General features: G+C 48.0%; 1 pseudogene; it reads left to right on the top strand.

The window, feature by feature from the left end:
- The window catches only part of LOC147083890 (uncharacterized), a 167,435-nt pseudogene that overhangs the window by 67,916 nt on the left and 73,238 nt on the right, over positions 1 to 26,281 (top strand).

The following is a 26,281-nucleotide window of genomic DNA, read 5'->3' as shown; positions in this document are numbered from 1 at the left end:
GGGAAGGGGGCGGGGCTTGTTCAGAGGGGGAGGATGATTGACAGGGGCGCTGGGTGTGCTGAGCATGCGCGGTGCGGGCCGGGCGCCTGTGGAGCAGGAGAGGGCGGGGCCATGGTGCGCATGCGCGGGGCCAGCTGCAACTTTCGAGTCACAAAGGGACCGAGTGTCTTCAAATCTCTCCCCTCCTCTTCTAATTTCCTGTAAAACCAGTTTATAAAAGTCATCACTGAAAGTACATAGAAGATAGGACCCGGGCCCAGGGCCTGATTGACAGGAGCTTCCGACCAATAGGGAGCGAGCAGGGCGGGGCTGGAGGAGTGAGCCGGCGGCGGGTCCTCCAACCAATCGGGGAGCCCAAGGGGCGGGACTTGCGCAGGCTGATTGGGACAGAGGAGGCTGACGGGAGATTTAATTTAAATGAATTTAATTTCCCGCCTGCTCCAACCGCCCACCCTGCAACGTCACGACGTCGCCGGCGTGCACTGACTGACACTGAGCTCTCCACCAATGAGCGAGGGGAGGCGGAGCCTGGAGGACTGACCGAGGGGCTTTGGTCCTCCAACCAATCGCGGCGAAGGAGGAGGCGGGACCTGGGATCGGCCCGCCGCCATTTTGTAAAGCGGTCTGGTCAGAATCTGTGATCCTGGGAAAGTTTATTTTTAATGTTCCTTTCCCATTTTACAGCTCAAACGAATTTTATTTTACAGAAGATACTTGTTTTAAACATAGAAACATAGAAGATAGGAGCAGGAGTCGGCCATTCGGCCCCTCGAGCATGCTCCGCCATTCAATGCGATCATGGCTGATCATAAAAAAAGCAGTTTGTTTTTAAATTGATGAAACAGAAACAAGAAACCCTGCGGAGCAAATGTGAGTAAAAATAATTGTTCTCCAATTTTCTGCGTTTTTAATGATTAATTTCAAGCACTTTAAGAGAAATATGGGAGTGGTGGGGGTTCTCTTAAAGGGACAGGCGCTCTCTTTTTCTATGAGATTTTCATTAAAGGGACCGCGTCCCCGTGGATGACCGATTTTAAAGGGACAGCGTCTCCCTTTTTATTAATGTATGTGTAAGAGACTGACATTTAAAGTAGGGCTAATCCCCTGCTCCACTGAGTGCTTGGCGACAAATCAGGTGCTGTTTGCACTCGCCCCCTCCCAATTTTCTGCCAAGGGACAGAAAGCAGAGAGTAGTGGTGAACGGTTGCTTTTCAGACTGGAGGGAGGTAAACAGTGATGTTGCCCAGGGGTCGGTATTAGGATCAATGTTCCCTCTTTTCTTTGAGGTGCGTGGCCCCTTTAACGGGCTGCACGGCCCATTCAAATTTCCACGCATGCGCGTTTATTCCATTTATAGGGCGGTGAGCCGGCTGCGCGGGACCTCCAAACCGCTGCGTGGCCGCGCAACTTAACGTGAACATTGATTCGGACCACTGCTTTTTTTGATATATATCAATGACCTGGACTTGGGGATCCAGGGCAAAATTTCAAAATTTACAGACGACACGAAACTCAAATGTAGCAAACAATGAGGATAGTAACAGACTTCAGGAGGATGTAGCCAGACTGGTGAAATGGGCAGAAACGTGGCAGATTAAATTTAATGTAGAGAAGTGTGAAGTGATTCATTTTGGTAGGAAGAATGAGGAGAGGCAATATAAACTAAATGGTCCAGTTTTAAAGAGGGTGCAGGAACAGAGAGGCCTCGGGGTGTATGTACACAAATCTTAGAAGGTGGCAGGACAAGTTGAGAAGGCTGTTAATAAAGCAAACAGGATCCTTGACTTTATTAATAGAGGAATAGAGTACAAAAGCAAGCAGGTTATGCTAAGCCTTTATAAAACACTGGCTAGGCTTCCGCTGGGCACCACACTTTAGGAAGGATGTCAAGGCCTTAGAGAGGGTGCAGAAGAAATTTACGAGAATGGGACCAGGGATGAGGGACTTGAGTTACGTGGAGAGACGGGAGAAGCTGGGGTTGTTCTCCTTAAGCAAAGAAGATGAAGAGGAGATTTGATAGAGTTGTTCAAAATCAGGATGGATTTTGAGAGAGTAAATAAGGAGAAACCGTTTCCAATGGCTGAAGGGACAGAAACCAGATTTAAGGCGATTGGCAAAAGAACCAGAGGTGACATGAGGAAACAGATTTTTACACCAAGTTGTTGTGATCTGGAATGCGCTGCCTGAAAGGGCGGTGGAAGCAGATTCGATATTATAATTCAAAAGAGATTGAGATAAATACTTGAAGGGAAAACATTTACAGGGCTTTGGGGAAAGAGCATGGGGAGTGGGATTAATTGGATCGCTCTTTCAAAGAGCCGGCACAGGCACGATGGGCCGAATGGCGGCCTCCTGTGCTGTATCATTCTATGATGCTGTTCTACACAGACACACACACACATACAGTCAGACAGACACACAGACACAGATACTCACTAAAATACAGTCAGACCCACACTCTCAATTTTTCTGCATGAACTTTTATTATTAATTTCAAAGACTTTAAGAAAAAGGCGGGAGTGGTGGGCGGAGGGCTCTTAAAGGGACAGGGACTCTCCTTTTCAATGTGATTTTCATTAAAGGTCCGAGTCCCTCCTTGCCTGTGGAGGGATTATTTTAAAAGGACAGCGTCTCGAAATCAGGTGCTGTCTGCGTGTGAACCACCTCCTCCCAATTTCCTGCCAAGCGATCCCTGTGGGCACCACTCCACTCTAGGAGTGGCTCCTAGAATCATACAGCACAGAAGGAGGCCATTCAGCCCATTGTGCCTGTGCCGGCTCTTTGAAAGAGCTCTCCATTTAGTCCCACTCCCCCTGCTCTGTCCCCATAGCCCTGAAAATTTTTCCCCTTCAAGTGTTTATCCAATTCCCCAGTGAACGTTATTATTGACTCTGCTTCCACCGCCCTTTCAGGCAGCGCATTCCAGATCACAACAACTCGCTGCGTCAATAAAATTCTCCTCACCTCGCCTCTGGTTCTTTTGTCAATGACCTTAAATCTGTGTCCTCTGGTTACCGACCCTCCTGCCACTGGAAACAGTTTCACCTTATAAGCTCCAGCTATACAAAGCCCTGGTTAGACCCCAGAGAGTCATAACGGCACAGAAGGAGGCCATTCGGCCCATCGAGTCCGTGCCGGCTCTCTGTATACAATCCAGTCAGTCCCATTCCCCCGCTCTATCCCCGTAGCCCTGCAAGTTTATTTCCCTCAGCTGCCTATCCAGTCTCCCCTTGAAAACATTGAGTGTCTCCGCTTCCACCACTTCCGTCGGCAGTGAGTTCCAGGTCCTCACCACTCGCTGCATAAAAAAGTTTTTCCTCACATCCCCCCTGTATCTCTTGCCCAAAACCTTAAATCTGTGTCCCCTAGTCCTTGTACCATCAACTAGTGGGAACAGCCTTTACCCGTCTAGCCTGTCCAAACCTGTCATAATCTTGTACACCTCTGTCAAATCACCCCTCAACCTCCTTTGCTCTAATGAAAACAAATCCAGCTTCTCCAACCTGTCCTTGTAGATAAGATCCCCCATCCCCAGAACCATTCTGGTAAATCTCCTCTGCACCCTCTCAAGGGCCTTCACATCCTTCCTAAAGTGTGGTGACCAGAACTGGACGCAAGGCTCCAGTTGTGGCCTAACCAGCGCTTTATAAAGGTTCAGCATAACTTCTCTACTTTTGTACTCAATACCTCTATTTATTTATGAAGCCCAAGATCCCATATGCTTTGTTAACCACTCTCTCAATATGTCCCGCCACCTTCAGGGACCTACGCACAGTAACTCCCAGGAACTCCCTGGAGCACTGTGTACAGTTCTGGGCACCGCACCTCAGAAAGGATGTATTGGCCTTGGAAGGAGTGCAGCACAGATTGACCAGAATGTTTCCCAGGCTCCAAGGGTTAGATTATGAGGGAGAGATTACATAAACTAGGCTTGTGTTCCCTGGAATCTAGAAGGTTAAGGAGTGATTGAGGATTTTAGGATTTTGAAAGGAATTGGTAGAGTAGATAGAGAGAAACTTTTTCCGCCGGTGGGGCAGCCGAGGACAAGGGGACATAAGAACATAAGAAATAGGAGCAGGCGTAGGCCAATCGGCCCCTCGAGCCTGCTCCACCATTCAATAAGATCATGGCTGATCTGATCCTAAACTCAAATCTTCTATCACTCTCCATCCCACCCGAACGCATGTGATCTCCCGGGAGAGGCGAAAAACCAGATAAAAAACCCAATGGCCAATTTGGGAGAAAAAATCTGGGAAATTCCTCTCTGTCCCATCTAGGCGATCGAAACTCTTCCAGGAGATCACTCTGTCCCTATATTTTCTACAGTACTTACCTTCTGTAAAGGCGATCTCCACCCCAGCCAGGAACAGGAATAAAACCATCTCCTGAAATCTAACACCGAATTAGAACACAAGAAGTAGGAGCAGAACCAGGCTACACGGCCCTTGGGCCCGCTCCACTACCCACAGGGCCATGACCATTCCGAACCTAGACTCATGTCCAATTTCCTGCCCGCTCCCCGTAACCCTTAATTCCCTTTACTTCTAGGAAACTATCTATTTCTGTTTTAAAATTTATTTAATGATGTAGCTTCCACAGCTTTCTGGGGCAGCAAATTCCACAAACCTACCACCCTCTGAGTGAAGAAGTTTCTCCTCATTTCAGTTTTGAAAGAGCAGCCCCTTATTTTAAGATTATGCCTCCTAGTTGTCGTTTCACCCATCATTGGGAACATCCTCACCGCATCCACCCGATCAAGCCCCTTCACAATCTTATATGTTTCAATAAGATCGCCTCTCATTCTTCTGAACTCCAATGAGGAGTCCCAATCGACTCAACCTCTCCTCATATGACCACCCACTCATCCCCGGGATTAACCGAGTGAACCTTCTTTGTACTGACTCGAGAGCAAGTATGTCTTTTCTTAAGTATGGACACCAAAACTGTATGCAGTATTCCAGGTGCGGTCTCACCAATACCTTGTATAACTGCAGCAATACCTCCCTGTTTTTATATTCTATCCCCCTAACAATAAAAGCCAACATTCCATTGGCCTTCTTGATCACTTGCTGCACCTGCATACTAACCTTTTGAGTTTCGTGCACCAGGACCCCCAGATCCCTTTGTACTTCAGTACTTTCCAGTTTCTTGCCATTAAGATAATAACTTGCTCTATGATTTTTCCTGCCAAAGTGCATAACCTCACACGTTCCAGTATTGTATTCCATCTGCCAAATCTCTGCCCACTTACTTAGCCTGTCTATGTCCCTTTGCAAGTTTTTTATGTCCTCCTCACTCACTACTTTCCCTCCCATCTTTGTATCATCTGCAAACTTTGATATGTTACACTCGGTCCCCTCCTCCAAATCGTTAATATAGATTGAAAAGAGTTGGGGACCCAGCACTGACCCCTGCAGAACACCACTAGTTACTGATTGCCAGTCTGAGAATGAACCATTTATCCCAACTCCCTGCTTTCTGTTAGAGAGCCAATTCTCCACCCACGCCAGAATATTACCCCCAATCCCGTGATTTTTTATCTTAAGCAATAATCTTTTGTGTGGCACCTTGTCAAATGCCTTTTGGAAGTCTAAATGCACTACGTCCACTGGTTCTCCTTTATCCACCCTGTATGTTACTTCCTCAAAGAACTCAAGCAAATTTGTCAAACATGACTTCCCCTTCATAAAACCATGCTGACTTTGTCCTATTAAATTATGTTTATCCAAATGTCCCGTTACTGTCTCCTTAATAATGGACTCTAACATTTTACCAACCACAGATGTTAGGCTAACAGGTCTCTAGTTTCCAGCCTTCTGCCTACTACCCTTTTTAAATAAGGGTGTTACATTAGCAGTTTTCAATCTGTGGAAGCTACATCATTAAATAAATTTAAAACGGAAATCGACAGTTTCCTAGAAGTAAAGGGAATTAGGGGTTACGGGGAGCGGGCAGGATATCAGACATGAGGCTAGGTTCGGATCGGTCATGGCCCTCTGGGTGGCGGAGTGGGCCCAGGGGCCGTGTAGCCTGGTCCTGCTCCTACTTCTTGTGTTCTAATTCTGTGTTAGATTTCAGGAGATGGTTCTATTCACAGGGATTAGTGGAGACCTCGGGAACAGGCTGCCAGCTAGGAGTCCTTCAAGAGTAAATTGGGCCTGTTCCTGGCTGGGGTGGAGATCACCTTTTACAGAATGTAAGTACTGCAGGAAATACAGGGACAGAGTGATCTCCTGGACGAGTTTCGATCGCCTAGAAGGGTCAGAGAGGAATTTCTCAGATTTTTTCTCCCAAATTGGTCATTGGGTTTTTCAACTGGTTTTTCGCCTCTCCCGGGAGATCACATGGGTTCGGGTGGGACGGAGAGTGAAAGTAGATTTGAGGTTCGGATCAGATCAGCCATGATCTTATTGAATGGCGGAGCAGGCTCGAGGGGCCAATTGGCCTACTCCTGCTCCTATTTTTTATGTTCTTATGTAACCAGTACAAGTGAAGCGACTCCTTCTCCCGGAGATTTATTAAACGTGAATACTCCAAGAGTTGACCAAAAATCAGGTGAGTAATATTAATCGAGTCAATTTCTGCTGTAAGAAGGGATGATACCTTAGCAGGTTCCTCTAATGAGGCCATATGGATAGAACTTAAAAACAAAAAGGGGGCAAGCACTTTGCTGGGAGTGTACTATAGGCCCCCAAACAGTAAGGGGGAGATAGAGGAACAGATATGTAGGCTAATCTCAGAGAAGTGTAGAAATAATAAGGTAATAACTGTTGGGGATTTCAACTTCCCCAATATTAACTGGGATAGTCAGGGTGTGAAAGGCTTAGAGGGTGTGGAATTCTTAAAGTGCATCCAGGAGAGCTTTTTCAGCCAACATGTAGAAAGTCCTACAAGAGAGGGGGCGGTACTGGACCTAATTCGAGGGAATATAGCAGGGCAAGTGGTAGAAAGGTTAGTAGGAGAGCATTTTGGTGACAGTGACCATAATTCGGTGACAGTGACCATAATTCGGTGAGATTTAAAGTAGTTATGCAAAAGGACAAAGATGGACCGGAAATAAAGGTTCTAAATTGGGGGAAGGCCGATTTTAATATGATAAGGCAGGATCTGGCCAAAGTGGACTGGGATCAGCTACTTGTAGGAAAATCCACATCAGAGCAGTGGGAGTCTTTCAGAAAGGAAATAGAGAGAGTACAATGCCACCATGTTCCTGTAAAGGTCAAGGGTGGGACCAACAAGCCCAGGGAACCCTGGATGTCAAGGGACATACAAGAATGGTTTAGGAAAAAAAGGGAGGCTTTTGGCAGATACAAAGGACTAAAAACAGTGGAAGCCCTAGAGGAGTATAGAAAGTGCAGGGGGGTACTTAAAAAAGAAATTAGGAGAACGAAGAGGGGTCATGAAAAAACACTGGCAGGCAAAATAAAGGAAAATCCCACGGTGTTTTATTAGTATATTAAAGGCAAGAGGAAAACCAGGGAAAGAGTAGAGCCCATTAGGGACCAAAGTGGCAATCTGTGTGTAGAGCCAGAAGATGTAGGTGAGGTTTTAAATTAATATTTTGCATCTGTGTTCACTATGGAGAAGGACGATGCAGGCATAGAAATCAGGCAGGGGGATTGTGATATACTTGAACAAATTAGTATTGAGAGGGAGGAGGTACTCGTGGTTTTAGCGGGCTTAAAAGTGGATAAACCCCCAGGCCCAGATGAGATGTATCCCAGGCTGCTGTGAGAGGCAAGGGAGGAGATTGCAGGGGCTCTGACACAAATTTTCAGAACCTCTCTGGCCACAGGGGAGGTGCCAGAGGACGAGGACAGCTAACATAGTACCATTATTCAAGAAGGGTAGTAGTAGGGATAAACCACGGCATTACAGGCCAGTGAGCCTAACATCAGTGGTAGGGAAATTATTGGAAAAAATTCTGAGGGACAGAATTAGTCTCCACTTGGAGAGGCAAGGATTAATCAAGATAGTCAGCATGGCTTTGTCAGGGGGAGATCATGTCTAACCAATTTGATTGAATTTTGAGAGGGGGTGACTAGGTGTGTGGATGAGGGTAGTGCAGTTGAAGTAGTGTACATGGACTTCAGTAAGGCTTTTGACAAAGTCCCACATGGCAGACTGGTCAAGAAGGTAAGAGCCCATGGGATCCAGGGCAATTTGGCACATTGGATCCAAAATTGGCTTAGTGGCAGGAGGCAGAGGGTGATGGTCGAAGGTTGTTTTTGTGACTGGAAGCCTGTGTCCAGTGGTGTACCACAGGGATCGGTGCTGGGTCCTTTGCTGCTTGTAGTGTACATTAATGATTTAGATATGAATGTAGGAGGTATGATCAGTAAGTTCGCTGATGACACGAAAATTGGTGGAGTGGTAAACAGCAAGGAGGGAAGCCTCAGGCTACAGGAGAATATAGACGGGTTGGTTAGATGGGCAGCACAGTGGCAAATGGAATTTAACCCTGAAAAGTGTGAGGTGATGCATTTTGGGAGGACTAACAAGGGAATACACAATGAATGGTAGGACCCTAGGAAGGACAGAGGATCAGCGGGACCTTGGTGTGCATGTACACAGATCCCTGAGAGCAGCAGGACAGCTAGATAGGGTGGTTAAGAAGGCATATAGGATACTTGCCTTCATTAGCCGAGGCATAGAATATAAGAGCAGGGAGGTTATGATGGAGCTGTACAAAACGCTAGTTAGGCCACAGCTGGAATACTGTTTGCAGTTCTGGTCGCCACACTATAGGAAGAATGTGATTGCATTGGAGAGGGTGCAGAGGAGATTCACCAGGGTGTTACCTGGGCTGGAGCGCTTCAGCTATGAAGAGAGACTGGACAGGCTGGGGTTGTTTTCCTTAGAGCAGGGAAGGCTGAGGGGGGACCTGATTGAGGTGTACAAAATTATGAGGGGCATAGATAGGGTAGATAGGAACTTTTCCCCTTAGTAGAGGGGTCAATAACAAGGGGCATAGATTCAAGGTAAGGGGCAGGAGGTTTAGAGGGGATTTGAGGAAAAACTTTTTCACCCAGAGGGTGGTTGGAATCTGGAACTCACTGCCTGAAAGGGTGGTAGAGGCAGGAACCCTCACAACATTCAAGAAGCATTTAGATGAGCACTTGAAATGCCATAGCATACAAGGCTACGGACCAAGTGCTGGAAAATGGGATTAGAATAGACAGGGCTTGATGGCCGGCGTGGGCACGATGGGCCGAAGGGCCCCTTTCTGTGCTGTATAAATCTATGACTCTATGGTAGCACTCTTGCCTCTGAGGCATAAGGTTGTGGGTTCAAGTCCCACTCCAGAGACTAGAGCACAAAAATTCAGGCTGACACTCCAGTGCAGTACTGAGGCACTGTCAGTGGTGGCGTCTTTCAGATGAGACATTAAACTGAGGCCCTGTCTGCTCTCTCAGGTGGATGTAAAAGATCCCATGGCACTATTTTGAGAAAGAAAGACTTGCATTTATATCGTGCTTTCATGACCAGCAGACGTCTTGAAGTGCTTTACAGCCAATGAAGTACTTTTGAGGTGTAGTCACTGTTGTAATGTGGGAAAGAGCAGGGGAAATATCCCCGGTGTCCGAGCCAATGTTTATTCCTCAATCAATGTAACAAAAGGATAATAGCAAAATACTGCGGATGCTGGAAATCTGAAATAACAACAGGAAATGCTGGAAACACTCAGCAGGCCAGGCAACATCCGTAGAGAGAGAAACAGAGTTAACAAAAAGATAGATTATCTGGTCATTATCACATTGCTGTTTGTGGGAGCTTGCTGTGCGCTATTTGACTGCCGCATTTCTTACATTACAACAGTGACTACACTTCAAAAGTACTTCGTTGGCTGTAAAGCACTTTGGGACGTCCGGTGGTGTTGAAAGGCGCTATAGAAATGCAAGTGTTTCTTTTTTCACTGGTCTCACCAGCGACCTCTACTGGCTGATGGTTGATTGACAGCCGAGAGTCCGCGCATGCACACACGGAGCGGCGGTTTGGGCCGAGTCCGGCACAGTGACCCCTCCCGGTCACCAAGGGCAACAACCGCGCATGCCCAGAGGAGACCAGCCCCCTCCCCCATTCAGAGCTGCGCCTGCGCACTCGGATCCTGCCGGACGGAGTCGGCGCGGGACATTCCGGGGAAAGTCCTTGGTGTCGGGTCCAGAGTCGCGATCGGTGACGCAAAGTGAGTTTTCTCCGGTCCGATTGGGTGGAGATTCGTGCGGGGTGGGGGGGGAGGGGTGGATCGGGAGAGAACAAAGAGAAATAGAAAAACCTGAGAGTCCGCGAGGCCCTGGACCAAGCGACGTCAGTTGGACTGCGCATGTGACCTCCTCGGGGACACTTGACCCAGCTCGGCCTGATTGACGGGAGCTTCCGACCAATAGGGAGCGAGTGGTGCGGCGCTGGAGGAGCGAGCCGGTGGCAGGTCCTCCAACCAATTGGGGAGCCCGAGGGGTGGGACTGGCACCGGCTGATTGTCTGATCCGCAGGGCAGCGAGTTTCTCCAGTCCCTTGTTCAGGGCCCGGGGCCAGGGGAGGCTGTGGGCCTTTATTCCCCTCATTGGACACAAGGCTCTTTGGCTCACAACACACTGGCTCAGGTTTTAATAGAGACTTTTTAAATTCATCAATAAAAGCAGATAAACCTCGTGCTTCTGGAGAACAACTTTCTAATATTTTATAGAATCATAGAATGGTTACAGCACAGAAGGAGGCCATTTAGCCCGTCGAGCCCGTGCCGGCTCTCTGCAAGACCACTTCAGGGAGTCCCACTCCCCGCCCTTTCCCCGTAACCCTGCACATTTCTTTACTTCAGGCACTTACCCAATTCCCTTTTGAAAGCGGTGATTGAATCTGCCTCCACCACCCTTTCAGGCAGTGCATTCCAGATCCTAACCACTCGCTGCGTAAAAAAGTTTTTCCTCATGTCGCCTTTGGTTCTTCTGCCAATCACCTTAAATCTGTGTCCTCTGGTTAGCGACCCTTCCGCCAATGGGAACAGTTTCTCTCTATCTACTCTGTCCAGACCCCTCATGAGTTTGAATACCTCTATCAAATCTCATCTCAACCTTCTCTACTCTAAGGAGAACAACCCCAGCTTCTCGAGTCTCTCCACGTAACTGAAGTCCCTCATCCCTGGAACCATTCTTGTAAATCTTTTCTGCACCCTCTCTAAAGCCTTCACATCCTTCCTAAAGTGCGGAGCCCAGAATTGGACACAATACTCCAGTTGAGGCCGAACCAGTGTTTTATAAAGGTTCATCATAACCTCCTTACTTTTGTACTCTATGCCTCTATTCATGAAGCCCAGGTTCCCGTATGCTTTTTTAACCGCTTTCTCAACCTGCCCTGCCACCTTCAATGATTTGTGCACACATACCCCCAGGACTCTCTGTTCATGCACACACTTTAGGATTGTACCCTTTAGTTTATATTGCCTCTCCTCATTCTTCCTACCAAAATATATCAGTTCGCACTTTTCTGCGTTAAATTTCATCTCCCACGTGTCCACCCATTCCACCAGCATGTCTATGTCCTCTTGAAGTCTATCACTAACCTCCTCACTGTTCACTATACTTCCAAGTTTTGTGTCATCTGCATATTTTGAAACTGTGCCCTGTACACCCAAGTCAAAGTCATTAATATATATCAAGAAAAGCAGTGATCCTAGTACCGACCCCTGGGGAACACCACTGTATACCTTCCTCCAGTCTGAAAAACAACCGTTCACCACTACTCTCTGTTTCCTGTCACTTTGCCAATTTCGTATCCATGCTGCCACTGTCCCTATTATCCGAGGCATAGAATATAAGAGCAGGGAGGTTATGATGGAGCTGTACAAAACGCTAGTTAGGCCACAGCTGGAATACTGTTTGCAGTTCTGGTCGCCACACTATAGGAAGAATGTGATTGCATTGGAGAGGGTGCAGAGGAGATTCACCAGGGTGTTACCTGGGCTGGAGCGCTTCAGCTATGAAGAGAGACTGGACAGGCTGGGGTTGTTTTCCTTAGAGCAGGGAAGGCTGAGGGGGGACCTGATTGAGGTGTACAAAATTATGAGGGGCATAGATAGGGTAGATAGGAACTTTTCCCCTTAGTAGAGGGGTCAATAACAAGGGGCATAGATTCAAGGTAAGGGGCAGGAGGTTTAGAGGGGATTTGAGGAAAAACTTTTTCACCCAGAGGGTGGTTGGAATCTGGAACTCACTGCCTGAAAGGGTGGTAGAGGCAGGAACCCTCACAACATTCAAGAAGCATTTAGATGAGCACTTGAAATGCCATAGCATACAAGGCTACGGACCAAGTGCTGGAAAATGGGATTAGAATAGACAGGGCTTGATGGCCGGCGTGGGCACGATGGGCCGAAGGGCCCCTTTCTGTGCTGTATAAATCTATGACTCTATGGTAGCACTCTTGCCTCTGAGGCATAAGGTTGTGGGTTCAAGTCCCACTCCAGAGACTAGAGCACAAAAATTCAGGCTGACACTCCAGTGCAGTACTGAGGCACTGTCAGTGGTGGCGTCTTTCAGATGAGACATTAAACTGAGGCCCTGTCTGCTCTCTCAGGTGGATGTAAAAGATCCCATGGCACTATTTTGAGAAAGAAAGACTTGCATTTATATCGTGCTTTCATGACCAGCAGACGTCTTGAAGTGCTTTACAGCCAATGAAGTACTTTTGAGGTGTAGTCACTGTTGTAATGTGGGAAAGAGCAGGGGAAATATCCCCGGTGTCCGAGCCAATGTTTATTCCTCAATCAATGTAACAAAAGGATAATAGCAAAATACTGCGGATGCTGGAAATCTGAAATAACAACAGGAAATGCTGGAAACACTCAGCAGGCCAGGCAACATCCGTAGAGAGAGAAACAGAGTTAACAAAAAGATAGATTATCTGGTCATTATCACATTGCTGTTTGTGGGAGCTTGCTGTGCGCTATTTGACTGCCGCATTTCTTACATTACAACAGTGACTACACTTCAAAAGTACTTCGTTGGCTGTAAAGCACTTTGGGACGTCCGGTGGTGTTGAAAGGCGCTATAGAAATGCAAGTGTTTCTTTTTTCACTGGTCTCACCAGCGACCTCTACTGGCTGATGGTTGATTGACAGCCGAGAGTCCGCGCATGCACACACGGAGCGGCGGTTTGGGCCGAGTCCGGCACAGTGACCCCTCCCGGTCACCAAGGGCAACAACCGCGCATGCCCAGAGGAGACCAGCCCCCTCCCCCATTCAGAGCTGCGCCTGCGCACTCGGATCCTGCCGGACGGAGTCGGCGCGGGACATTCCGGGGAAAGTCCTTGGTGTCGGGTCCAGAGTCGCGATCGGTGACGCAAAGTGAGTTTTCTCCGGTCCGATTGGGTGGAGATTCGTGCGGGGTGGGGGGGGAGGGGTGGATCGGGAGAGAACAAAGAGAAATAGAAAAACCTGAGAGTCCGCGAGGCCCTGGACCAAGCGACGTCAGTTGGACTGCGCATGTGACCTCCTCGGGGACACTTGACCCAGCTCGGCCTGATTGACGGGAGCTTCCGACCAATAGGGAGCGAGTGGTGCGGCGCTGGAGGAGCGAGCCGGTGGCAGGTCCTCCAACCAATTGGGGAGCCCGAGGGGTGGGACTGGCACCGGCTGATTGTCTGATCCGCAGGGCAGCGAGTTTCTCCAGTCCCTTGTTCAGGGCCCGGGGCCAGGGGAGGCTGTGGGCCTTTATTCCCCTCATTGGACACAAGGCTCTTTGGCTCACAACACACTGGCTCAGGTTTTAATAGAGACTTTTTAAATTCATCAATAAAAGCAGATAAACCTCGTGCTTCTGGAGAACAACTTTCTAATATTTTATAGAATCATAGAATGGTTACAGCACAGAAGGAGGCCATTTAGCCCGTCGAGCCCGTGCCGGCTCTCTGCAAGACCACTTCAGGGAGTCCCACTCCCCGCCCTTTCCCCGTAACCCTGCACATTTCTTTACTTCAGGCACTTACCCAATTCCCTTTTGAAAGCGGTGATTGAATCTGCCTCCACCACCCTTTCAGGCAGTGCATTCCAGATCCTAACCACTCGCTGCGTAAAAAAGTTTTTCCTCATGTCGCCTTTGGTTCTTCTGCCAATCACCTTAAATCTGTGTCCTCTGGTTAGCGACCCTTCCGCCAATGGGAACAGTTTCTCTCTATCTACTCTGTCCAGACCCCTCATGAGTTTGAATACCTCTATCAAATCTCATCTCAACCTTCTCTACTCTAAGGAGAACAACCCCAGCTTCTCGAGTCTCTCCACGTAACTGAAGTCCCTCATCCCTGGAACCATTCTTGTAAATCTTTTCTGCACCCTCTCTAAAGCCTTCACATCCTTCCTAAAGTGCGGAGCCCAGAATTGGACACAATACTCCAGTTGAGGCCGAACCAGTGTTTTATAAAGGTTCATCATAACCTCCTTACTTTTGTACTCTATGCCTCTATTCATGAAGCCCAGGTTCCCGTATGCTTTTTTAACCGCTTTCTCAACCTGCCCTGCCACCTTCAATGATTTGTGCACACATACCCCCAGGACTCTCTGTTCATGCACACACTTTAGGATTGTACCCTTTAGTTTATATTGCCTCTCCTCATTCTTCCTACCAAAATATATCAGTTCGCACTTTTCTGCGTTAAATTTCATCTCCCACGTGTCCACCCATTCCACCAGCATGTCTATGTCCTCTTGAAGTCTATCACTAACCTCCTCACTGTTCACTATACTTCCAAGTTTTGTGTCATCTGCATATTTTGAAACTGTGCCCTGTACACCCAAGTCAAAGTCATTAATATATATCAAGAAAAGCAGTGATCCTAGTACCGACCCCTGGGGAACACCACTGTATACCTTCCTCCAGTCTGAAAAACAACCGTTCACCACTACTCTCTGTTTCCTGTCACTTTGCCAATTTCGTATCCATGCTGCCACTGTCCCTATTATTCCATGGGTATCAACTTTGCTGGTAAGCCTAGTATGTGGCTCTTTGTCGAACGCCTTTTGGAAATCCATGTACACCATGTTAACCGCATTGCCCTCATCAACCCTCTCTGTTACCTCATCAAAAAACTCAATCAGAATCAGAGCGGCCGGGCCCAGCGGACGTGCGGCCAGGGCCCAGGCACCAGGAAACCCAGGGTGCAGCACCTCCCCCATCCGAGCCGCCGCTTCCCGGTTTCTTCAGCCGGTTCCACCAAGTCCGACTCGGGAGAAAGGACAGGAGCCAGGCTCCCAGAATGGCCCGTGGCCCCGAGGAGCATGCGCACTCTCAGCGGGGACATCATCGCGTTGGATAGAGCGGTTTCTGGGGCGCGGTGATTGTGGGTGCTGCGGCCACCATTAGTCAGCGGCTGTGGGGAAGAGTTTTATTGCAGGTGATGGAAGGTAGGTCCCTGGCCGCCTGTGTAGGTCTTTTTGTTGCTTCAGTTTGAACTGGAGTGGAGATGGAGGAGAAGCTGCTGGGTTTAACCCCCAGTACTTCTGAGCCCAGGGGGACCCAACAATTTCCAATGTGTGACAGTCAAGGGCGGTGGATTCTGGGGGAGATTAGGTTGTTACACAGACACTGTCCCTACAATGTAAAAGAGTATTGTTTTAGGAATAAGTATTTCTGTAGAGGCTTTTAATCCAGTTTACATATACAGATTTGTTTTAATTCATTCTTGGGATGTGGGCGTCGCTCGCAAGACCAGAATATGTTGCCAATCCCCATCTTCCCATTGAGGTGGTGATGGTGGGCCACCTTTTTTTATTCATTGATGGGATGTGGGCGTCGCTGGCTCGGCCTGCATTTAGTGCCCATCCCTAATTGCCCTTGAGATGGTGGTGAGCCGCCTTCTTGAACCGCTGCAGTCCATGTGGTGAAGGTACTCCCACAATGCTGTTGTGTAAGGAGTTCCAGGATTTTCACCCAGTGATGATGCAGCAACAGCGATATATGTCCAAGTCAGGATGGTGTGTGACTGGGAGAACTTGGAGGTGATGGTGCTCCCATGCACCTTCTGCCTTTGTCCTTCTAGGTGCTGGAGGTTGCGGGTTTTGGAGGTTCTGTCAAAGTTCTGGTCGAGTTGCAGAGGTATAAAGTCCATCTCCTTCGCCCCCTCCCACTCCCACCTCTCTCTCTCTCTCCTCCCATAGAGGCCAGAGGCCCAGACCAGGTGGCAGATTCCCTTCACCGAGGGACATTAGTGAACCAGTGGGATTTTATGACAATCCGGCAGCTTTCATGGTCACTTTTTTTCTAGTGCCGGCCCCACAAACAACCAGATTCATTGAGCTCAATTTCACAACCTGCCTCTTTAGAGGGTTCTCTCTCACGCTCCATTTTAAATTCATTTTACAGGGTATTAGAAGGGGAGGATTTGCAGACAGGAAACTCAAACCAAACATCACGTCAAGATCTGACAGTCACTCGATTCATCAGGAACTGAATATCATCGGCCTTTGAATATGGAAGCAAAAAGCACCGTTCACATCGGGGAGAGGCCGTTCACCTGCTCCGAGTGTGGGAAGGGATTCACTAATTCATCCCGCCTGCTGAGACACCAGCGAGTTCACACTGATGAGAGACCTTTTAACTGCTCGGACTGTGAGAAGTGCTTTAAAAGTTCCGGGGCACTGATACACCATCAACGTGTTCACACTGGGGAGAGACCGTTCAGGTGCTCGCACTGCGGGACTGGGTTTGGGCAGTCATCTGACCTCACTGTACACCAGCGAGTTCACACTGGGGAGAGGCCGTTCACCTGCTCCGTGTGTGGGAAGGGATTCACTCGCTCATCCCACCTGCTGACACACCAGCGAGTTCACACTGGGGAGAGGCCATTCACCTGCTCCGTGTGTGGGAAGGGATTCGCTCGTTCGTCCACCCTGCTGATACACCAGCGAGTTCACACTGATGAGAGACCTTTTAAATGCTCGGACTGTGGGAAGTGCTATAAAGTGTCCGGGGAACTGATACGCCATCAACGTGTTCACACTGATGAGAGACCGTTCAGGTGCTCTCACTGCGGGACTGGGTTCAGGCGATCATCTGACCTCACTGTACACCTGTGCACTCACACTGGGGAGAGGCCGTTCACCTGCTCTCACTGCGGGACTGGGTTTAGGCAGTCATCTGAGCTCACTATACACCAGCGCACTCACACTGGGGAGCGGCCGTTCACCTGCTCCGTGTGTGGGAAGGGATTCACTCGCTCATCCCACCTGCTGACACACCAGCGCACTCACACTGTGGAGAGGCCGTTCACCTGCTCTGAGTGTGGGAAGGGATTCACTGAGTCATCCCACCTGCTGACACACCAGCGAGTTCACACTGGGGAGAGACCATTCACCTGCTCTGAGTGTGGGAAGGGATTCACTCAGTCATCCACCCTGCTGACACACCAGCGAGTTCACACTGGGGAGAGGCCGTTCACCTGCCCTGAGTGTGGGAAGGGATTCACTCAGTCATCCCACCTGCTGAGACACCAGCGAGTTCACACTGGGGAGAGGCCGTTCACCTGCCCTGAGTGTGGGAAGGGATTCACTCAGTCATCCAACCTACTGACACACCAGCGAGTTCACAAGTGACTGCAGGGATTGGATTCTGTTGCTGCTGTTAATCACATCCAGGACTGAACCATGTTCATTCTGACAGGTGGGGATTGTTTCTGCTGATGTTAATAAGTCCGGGAACTGGGCTGGAGTTTAATATTCTGGATAGATGTCAAATAAATCAGCTTTGTGTTAAACACATTGTTGCAGATTTTCTTCTTTCCCACCTCAGTGTTTAGCATCACCTGGCTGGAGCTCAGAAAGGACAATCTGGGGGAGGATCATACGGTGGGAACAGAACTCCAGCCTGGACACAGTCCTTCAGGGCCACACTGAGAGGGGCAAACGGCACTTTGGTCTTTCTCGTCTCTCTTCACTGACAGCAAAGTTGCCGTGCGGGTTAATCTCGAGGCGTGTGAGAAATGTGTCCCAGCTGCTCTCTGCCATGGTTTAGAGCTCCTAGACACGGAACTGGAGGCTCCTTTACGAATGTAGCCCAGTGCTTTTTATTTAATGGCCTTATTAACCTGTGTTGCTACTTTTAGTGATTTGTGTATCTGTATCCCTGGATCCCTCTGCTCCTCCAGCCCATTTAGACTCTTAGGGGGAAATTCGGTGGCGCCCCCTTTGGGTCGCTAACGTCACCGGGGCTAATTTTAGCGCCCTGAAAAAGTTAGCGCCCCTGTGCATTAAATTCAGTGGTAGCGCCCCAGGCAGGAGGCGGGGTGGTACTGGAAGCGCTCCCCTCCCTCTTGAGGCGCTACCAGTGAATTTCACGGTGCTTCGTGTAGCATCGCCATACCCGTCGGCACATAGCACCATGTCATAGCAGACCTCCCTCGCTGATTAAAGGGGAGGGGCCTAGCACTGCGCACACCGGGGCCCTGCTGGGCCACTGGGGAACGGGGTGTTGGATCAAGAGGAGCGCCGGGCTGAGAGATCGTGGCCGGCACCCCGAAGAATAAAGGGGAAACATAGAAACATAGAAGATAGGAGCAGGAGTAGGCCATTCGGCCCTTTGAGCCTGCTCCGCCATTCAATGAGATCATGGCTGATCATCCAAATTCAGTACCCTGTCCCTGCCTTCTCCCCATATCCCTTGATCCCTTTAGCCTTAAGAAATATATCCAACTCTTTTTGAATATATTTAATGAACTGGCCTCCACCGCCCTCTGTGGCAGAGAATTCCACAGGTTCACCACTCTCTGGGTGAAGAAATTCCTCCTAATTTCAGTCCTAAATGGCTTACCCCTTATCCTTAGACTATGACCCCTGGTTCTGGACTCCCCGGCAATCATAAAAATCCTTCCTGCATCTACTCTGTCCAGACCTGACAGAATTTTATAGGTTTCGATGAGATCCCCTCTCATTCTTCTAAACTCCAGTGAGTATAATCCCAATCGACACAATCTCTCCTCATACGTCATTCCTGCCATCCCAGGTATCAGCCTGGTGAATCTTCGCTGCACTCCTTCCATGGCAAGAACGTCCTTCCTCAGGTAAGGCGACCAAAACTGCACACAATACTGAAGGTGCGGTCTCACCAAGGCCCTGTACAACTGTAGCAAGACATCTTTATTCCTGTACTCGAACCCTCTTGCTACGAAGACCAACATACCATTTGCCTTCTTAACTGCCTGCTGCACCTGCATGCTTACCTTCAGCGACTGGTGCACAAGAACACCCAGGTCTCTTTGCACTTCCCCTTCTCCCAATCTATTGCCATTCAAATAATAATCTGCCTTCCTGTTTTTGCCACCAAAGTGGATAACCTCACATTTATCCACATTATAGTGCATTTGCCATGTTTCTGCCCAATCACCCAATCTGTCCAAATCGTACTGGAGTTTCACGACATCCTCCTCACAGCTTACCCTCCCACTCAGCTTTGTGTCATCTGCAAATTTGGAGATATTACATCCAATTCCCCCATCCAGATCATTAATACATATTGTGAATAGCTGGGGTCCTAGGACCGATCCTTGCGGCACCCCACTAGTCACTGCCTGCCACTCGGAAAATGACCCGTTTATTCCAACTCTTTGCTTTCTGTCCGCCAACCAGTTCTCTATCCAGGTCAATACCTTGCCCCCAATCCCATGTGCCTCAAATTTGTACGCTAATCTCTTATGTGGGACCTTATCGAAAGCCTTCTGAAAGTCCAAATACACCACATCCACTGGTTCTCCCTTATCTATTTTACCAGTTACATCCTCAAAAAATTCCAGTAGATTAGTCAAGCACGATTTACCTTTTGTAAATCCATGTTGACTTTGTCCGATCCTGTCACTGCTTTCCAAGTGCTCTGCTATTACATCTTTTATAATAATAGATTCTAGCATTTTCCCCACTACCGATGTCAGGCTTACCGGTCTATAATTCCCCGCTTTTTCTCTACCACCTTTTTTGAATAGTGGGGTAACATTAGCTACCCTCCAACCCATGGATACTGTTCCAGAGTCTATCGAGTTCTGGAAGATGACCAGCAATGCATCTACTATTTCTAGGTCCACTTCCTTAAGTACCCTGGGATGTAGATTATCAGGCCCTGGGGATTTATCTGCTTTCAGTCCCATCAATTTTCCTAACTCCATTTCCCTACAAATACTGATTTCTTTCAGTTCCACCCTTTCATCAGGCCCTATGTCCCCCGGCATCTCTGGGAGGTTATTTGTGTCCTCCTTTGTGAAGACAGAACCAAACTAAATAGTTGGTCTGCCATTTCTTTGTTTCCCATTATAAATTCCCCTGATTCTGACTGTAAGGGACCTACGCTTGACTTCACCAATCTTTTTCTCTTCACATGTCTATTAAAGCTTTTACAGTCAGTTTTTATGTTCCCTGATAGCTTACTCTCATATTCTATTTTCCCTTTCTTAATTAATCCCTTTGTCCTCCTTTGTTGAATCCTAAATTGCTCCCAATCCTCAGGATTATTGCTTTTTCTGGCCAATTTATATGTCGTCTCCTTGGATCTTATGCTATCCCTAATTTCCCTTGTTAGCCACGGTTGAGTCACCTTTTTTGTTTTATTTTTATGCCAAACTGGGATGAACAAATTCTGTAGCTCATCCATTTGGTCTTTGAATGTTTGCCATTGCCTATCCACCGTCAACCCTTTGAGTGCCATTCCCCAATCAATCCTACCCAACTCGCTCCTCAGACCATCGTAGTTTCCTTTATTTAAATTGAGGACCCTAGTCTCTGAGTCAACTACTTCATTCTCTATCTTAATGAAGAATTCAATCATATTATGATCGCTCAGACCCAAGGGGCCTCGTACAAAATAAAAAGTTGCCGCCCAACACCTGCCCTTTAAGTGGCGTCGCCATGGTTGCAGGAACGACCCCTGACCCTGTCAGACATATCGTCCAGCGATAGGTCAGAGGTCGCAACCCTAGGTTGCAGCCGGGGTGCTGCACATGGTGATGACGTCATTGCCGGCGGTGCAGTGCCATGGGGCGTTACCGGCTACCGCCACCGCTAACCTCCCACTGAATATCACAGGAGGCACAAAGCAACCCAATTTCACCCCCTTGTCCAAGTAGTGAGTGGCCTCCTTATTCTTCCCACCAAAACACACCACCTCACACTGACCTGTAGTGAAATTCATTAACACACCACCTCACACTGATCTACAGTGAAATTCATTTGCCAATTACATGCTCATTCTGAAATTTATTAATGTCTTCTTGCATTTTGTCTTCCTCAGTATTAACTCTACCTCCCAATTTGGTGTCATCGACAAACTTTGAAATTGTTCTTCTGATTCCCGAGTCCAAATCGTTTATGAACAACAGTGATCCCAGCACCGATCCCTGTGGAACTCCACTTCCCACCTTTTGCCAGTCTGAGTAGCTGCTCCCAACCCCATCTCTCTGTTTTCTGTTTTGTGACCAGCTTGCTATATCAATAAACAGTATGTAAGACCGACAAGATGACCAAGGTCAGGCCGTGTGGAGTGAAGGGCCCGGCAGCAGAATGGATGGAAAGCTGGCTACAAAACAGAAATCAGAGGGTTGGAGTTAAGGGAAGTTTGTTGCGATCTTTCCATCCATTCTGCTGCCTGGCCCTTGACTCCACATGGCCTGACCGTGTTCATCTTGTGGACCGTACATACTGCAGACACAGCGCACCAGTGGTGGATATTGAGTCCTGTGGCAGGGGCGTCCCTGACAGGGTTACAGACCCTTCAGCCACTGGAGCAACATGGAGGCTCTTGTTCGGGGCCTGAGGCCCACCCTGGGTGTTTGTAAAGCGGATAATGTTGAGTGTTTTAATAATGGGGCTCGGGGCCTACCTGCAGTTTATTAACCTCCCGACCCCGCTCCCGCCGACCAGCAGCTCCGCCCGGCGACCGCGCGGGGCTTTCTTTGTAAAGTCGGTGAGACACGTGACCCAGGCCCAGGGCCTGATTGACAGGAGCTTCTGACCAATAGGGAGCGAGCGGGGTGGGGCTGGAGGAGCAAGCCGGCAGCGGGTCCTCCAACCAATCGGGGAGCCTGAGGGGCGGGACTTGCGCCGGCTGATTGTCTGATCCACAGGGCAGCGAGTTTCTCCAGTCCCTTGTTCAGGGCCCGGGGCCAGGGGAGGCTGTGGGCCTTTATTCCCCTCATTGGACACAAGGCTCTTTGGCTCACAACACACGGGCTCAGATTGCAATACAGACTTTTTAAATTCATCAATAAAAGCAGATAAACCTCGTGCTTCTGTGGCACAAACTTTCTAATATTTGGGAGTAAAAGTACAAGTTTTTGTCCCTCTGGGGAATTTGTTATTAGTTTCAGGAAACAACAACCACTTGTATTTATAAAGCGCCTTTAATGTAGTAAAACATCCCAAGGCTCTTCACAGGAGCGTTAGAAAACAAAATTTGACACCGAGCCACATAAAGCGATATTCGGGCAGATGACCAAAAGCTTGGTCAAAGAAGTAGGTTTTAAGGAGCATCTTAAAGAAGGAGAGAGACAGGTAGAGAGATGGAGAGGTTTAGGGAAGGAATTCCAGAGCTTAGGGCCCAGGCAGCTGAAGGCACGGCCACCAATGGTGGAGCGGTTAAAATCGGGGAGGCTCAAGAGGCCGGAATTAGAGGAGCGCAAATATCTCGGAAAGTTGTGGGGCTGGAGGAGATTCCAGAGATAGGGAGGGGCGGGGCCACGGAGGGATTTGAAAACAAGGATGAGAATTTTAAGGATGAGACACTTGAGGAAAAGCAGGGAGTGGGGGAGGGTCAAGCCCTTATGGGACAGGGTCGCTAATTCTGTTCTGGGACAGTTACTGGGACAGACTGTATCTCCCCTCTCCTCCACACAGGGATTTGTGGTAGTTAAAGGGACAGTAATTCTCCTTGTTTTGCGAGATTGTAATTAAAGGGACACTACTTTGAGATGGCTGCGAACTTTTAGTGTCGCCAGCCTTTCTAAAACATCTTCCTTTTTTGAGGATCTGTGTGAACAGGCTGGTGACTCAGCAGGTGGGATGAGCTCTGAAACCTCTTTGCACAGTCAGATCATTTAAAGGGTCTCTCATCGGTTCTGGGGCAGGAGGGATCTGGTTAACAGTGATCACAATATCATTAGGTTTAAAGTAGTTATGGAAAGGGACAAAATAAAATCAACGGTGAAAATACCCAGCTGGAAGAGAGCCAGTTTCAGTGATTTGAGAAGGGATCGAGCACAGGTGGACTGGAAACAAAGATTGTCCAGGAAAACAGTGAATGACCAATGGCAGGCCTTCAAGGCTGAGATAGTTCGGGTACAAACCAAGCATATTCCCATAAGGAGGAAAGATGGGCCATCCAAAGCTAGAGCTCCCGATGACAAAGGACATCGAGGTTAGAATAAAACAGAAAAAGGTTTACGACAAATGTCAGGTACAGAATACAGTCAAAAACCAGGCAGAATACAGAGAGTGCGGGGGAAATTGAAACAGGATATAAGAAGGGCAAAGAGAGAATATGAGAAAAGATTAGGGGGTAACATAAAAGGGAAAAAATCTTCTATAAACATATGAAAAGTAAAAGGATAGTTAAAGGAATGGTGGGACCAATTAGCGACCAAATAGGATCTCATCATAAGAACATAAGAAATAGGAGCAGGAGTCGGCCATTTGGCCCCTTGAGCCTGCTCCGCCATTCAATGAGATCATGGCTGATCTGATCTTGGGTTCAGCTCCATTTCCCTGCCCGCTCCCCATAACCCATCACTCCCTTATCGTTCAAAAATCTGTCTATCTCCACCTTAAATGTATTTAATGACCCAGCCTCCACAGCTCTCTGGGGCAGAGAATCCCACAGATTTACGACCCTCGGAGAGAAGAAATTCCTCCTCATCTCAGTTCTAAAAGGGCGACCCTTTATTCTGAAACTATGCCCCCGAGTTCTAGATTTCCCCACGAGGGGAAACATCCTCTCAGCATCTACCTTGTCGAGCCCCCTCAGAATCTTATATGTTTCAATAACATCCCCTCTCAGTCTTCTAAATTCCAGTGAGTACAGGCCCAACCTGCTCAACCTTTCTTCATAAGTCAACCCCTTCATCTCTGGAATTAACCGAGTGAACCTTCTCTGAACTGTCTCCAATGCAAGTATATCCCTCCTTAAATAAGGAGACCAAAACTGTACGCAGTACTCCAGGTGTGGTCTCACCAATACCCTGTACCGTTGTAGCAGGATTTCCCTGCTTTTATACTCCAGCCCCCTTGCAATAAATGCCAACATTTCATTTGCCTTCCTGATTACTTGCTGTACCTGCATGTTAACTTGTGTTTCATGAACAAGGACCCCCAGGTCACTCTGTACTGCAGCATTTTGTAATCTCTCTCCATTTAAATAATAATTTGCTTTTTTACTTTTGTTACAGTTTGCCAACCTGAAAATACATAGAAACATAGAAGATAGGAGCAGGAGTCGGCCATTCGGCCCCTCGAGCCTGCTCCACCATTCAATGAGATCATGGCTGATCATCCAAATTCAGTACCCTGTCCCTGCCTTCTCCCCATATCCCTTGATCCCTTTAGCCTTAAGAAATATATCCAACTCCTTCTTGAATATATTTAGTGAATTGGCCTCCACCGCCTTCTGTGGTAGAGAATTCCACAGGTTCACCACTCTCTGGGTGAAGAAATTCCTCCTCATCTCTGTCCTAAATGGCTTACCCCTTATCCTTAGACTGTGACCCCTGGTTCTGGACTCCCCGACCATCGGGAACATCCTTCCTGCATTTGACCCATTTATCCCAACTCTCTGTTTTCTGTTAGTTAGCCAATCCTCTATCCATGCAATATATTACCCTCAACCCCGTGAGCTCTTATCGTGTGCAGTAACCCTTTATGTGGCACCTTATCAAATGCCCTCTGGAAATCCAAATGCACATCCGTTGTTTCTCCTTTATCCACCCTGCTCGTTACATCCTCAAAGAACTCCAGCAAATTTGTCAACAAGATTTCCCTTTCATAAAACCATGCTGACTCTGCTTGACTGTATTATGATCATATGGAGGCAGAGGGTGTGGCTGAGGTACTGAATGAGTACTTTGCATCTGTCTCCACAAAAGAAGAGGATGAAGTTAATGTCGCAGTAGAGGAGGGGGGGAGTAGAGAAATTGGATAAAAATGGATAGAAAGGAGGTGCTAAATAGGTTGGCATCACTCAAGGTTAACGAGTCACCCGGTCCAGATGTAATGCATCCTAGGTTGCTGAGGGAAGCTAGGGTGGAAATAGCAGAAGCTCCGACCACAATCTTTCAATCTCCCTCAGATATATGGGAGTGGTGCCAGAAGACTGGAGGATTGCAAATGTTGCACCCCTGTTTAAAAAAGGGGAGAGGGATAAACCTGGTAACTACAGGCCGATCAGTCTAATGTCAGTGGTGGGTGAACGATTAGAGACCATTGTCAAGGACAAAATTATTTCTCACTTGGAGAAGCATGGGTTAATAAGGGGCAGCCAGTATGGATTTGTTAAAGGTAAATCATGTCTGACTAACCTGATTGAGTTCTTTGATGAAGTAACAGAGGGTTGATGAAGGTATTGCGGTAGATGTTATATATATGGACTTTTAAAAGACATTTGATAAAGTACCACATAAAAGACTTACTCGGAAAAGAGAAGCACATGGTATTAAAGGGCTGATGGTAATTTGGGTATATAATTGGCTGAGGGATAGGAGACAGTCAGCGGTGCTGAGGGATGTTTTTCTGACTGGAGGGAAGTATGCAGTGGGTTCCCCCAGGGGTCGGGATTAGGACCATTGCTTTTGTTGTTATATATAACTGACCTGGACTTGGGTATAGGTGTACAAGTTTGAAGTTTACAGATGATACAAAACTTGGCAACGTAGTAAATAGTGAGCATAGTAGTAGCAGACTTCAGAAGGACAGAGACAGACTGTGAAATGAGCAGACACAAGGCAGATGGAATTAAATGAGGATAAGTGTGAAGTGATGCACTTTGGGAGAAACAACAGGGAGAAGCCGTATAATCTAAATGGGACTATTTTGAGGGGGTGCAAGAGCAGAGGGACCTGGGGGTCCATATTCACAAATCTTAGAAAGTGCCGCGGCAAGTTGGTGAGGCGGTTCAGAAAGTGTGTGGGATACTTGGCTTTGTAAATAGGGCCATTGAATACAAAAACAAGGAAGTTACACTAAACCTTTACAAATCACTAGTTAGGAACATAGGACAAGAGGAGGCCATTCAGCCCCTCGAGCCTGTTCTGCCATTCAATGAGATCATGGCT

Source organism: Somniosus microcephalus, unplaced genomic scaffold (assembly GCF_052327205.1).
Source record: "Somniosus microcephalus isolate GS21.2 unplaced genomic scaffold, FLI_Smic_1.0 scaffold26, whole genome shotgun sequence".
Lineage (NCBI taxonomy): Eukaryota > Metazoa > Chordata > Chondrichthyes > Squaliformes > Somniosidae > Somniosus > Somniosus microcephalus.
Note: the sequence above shows the minus strand (reverse complement) of the source record. Positions and strands in the feature narration are given on the sequence as shown.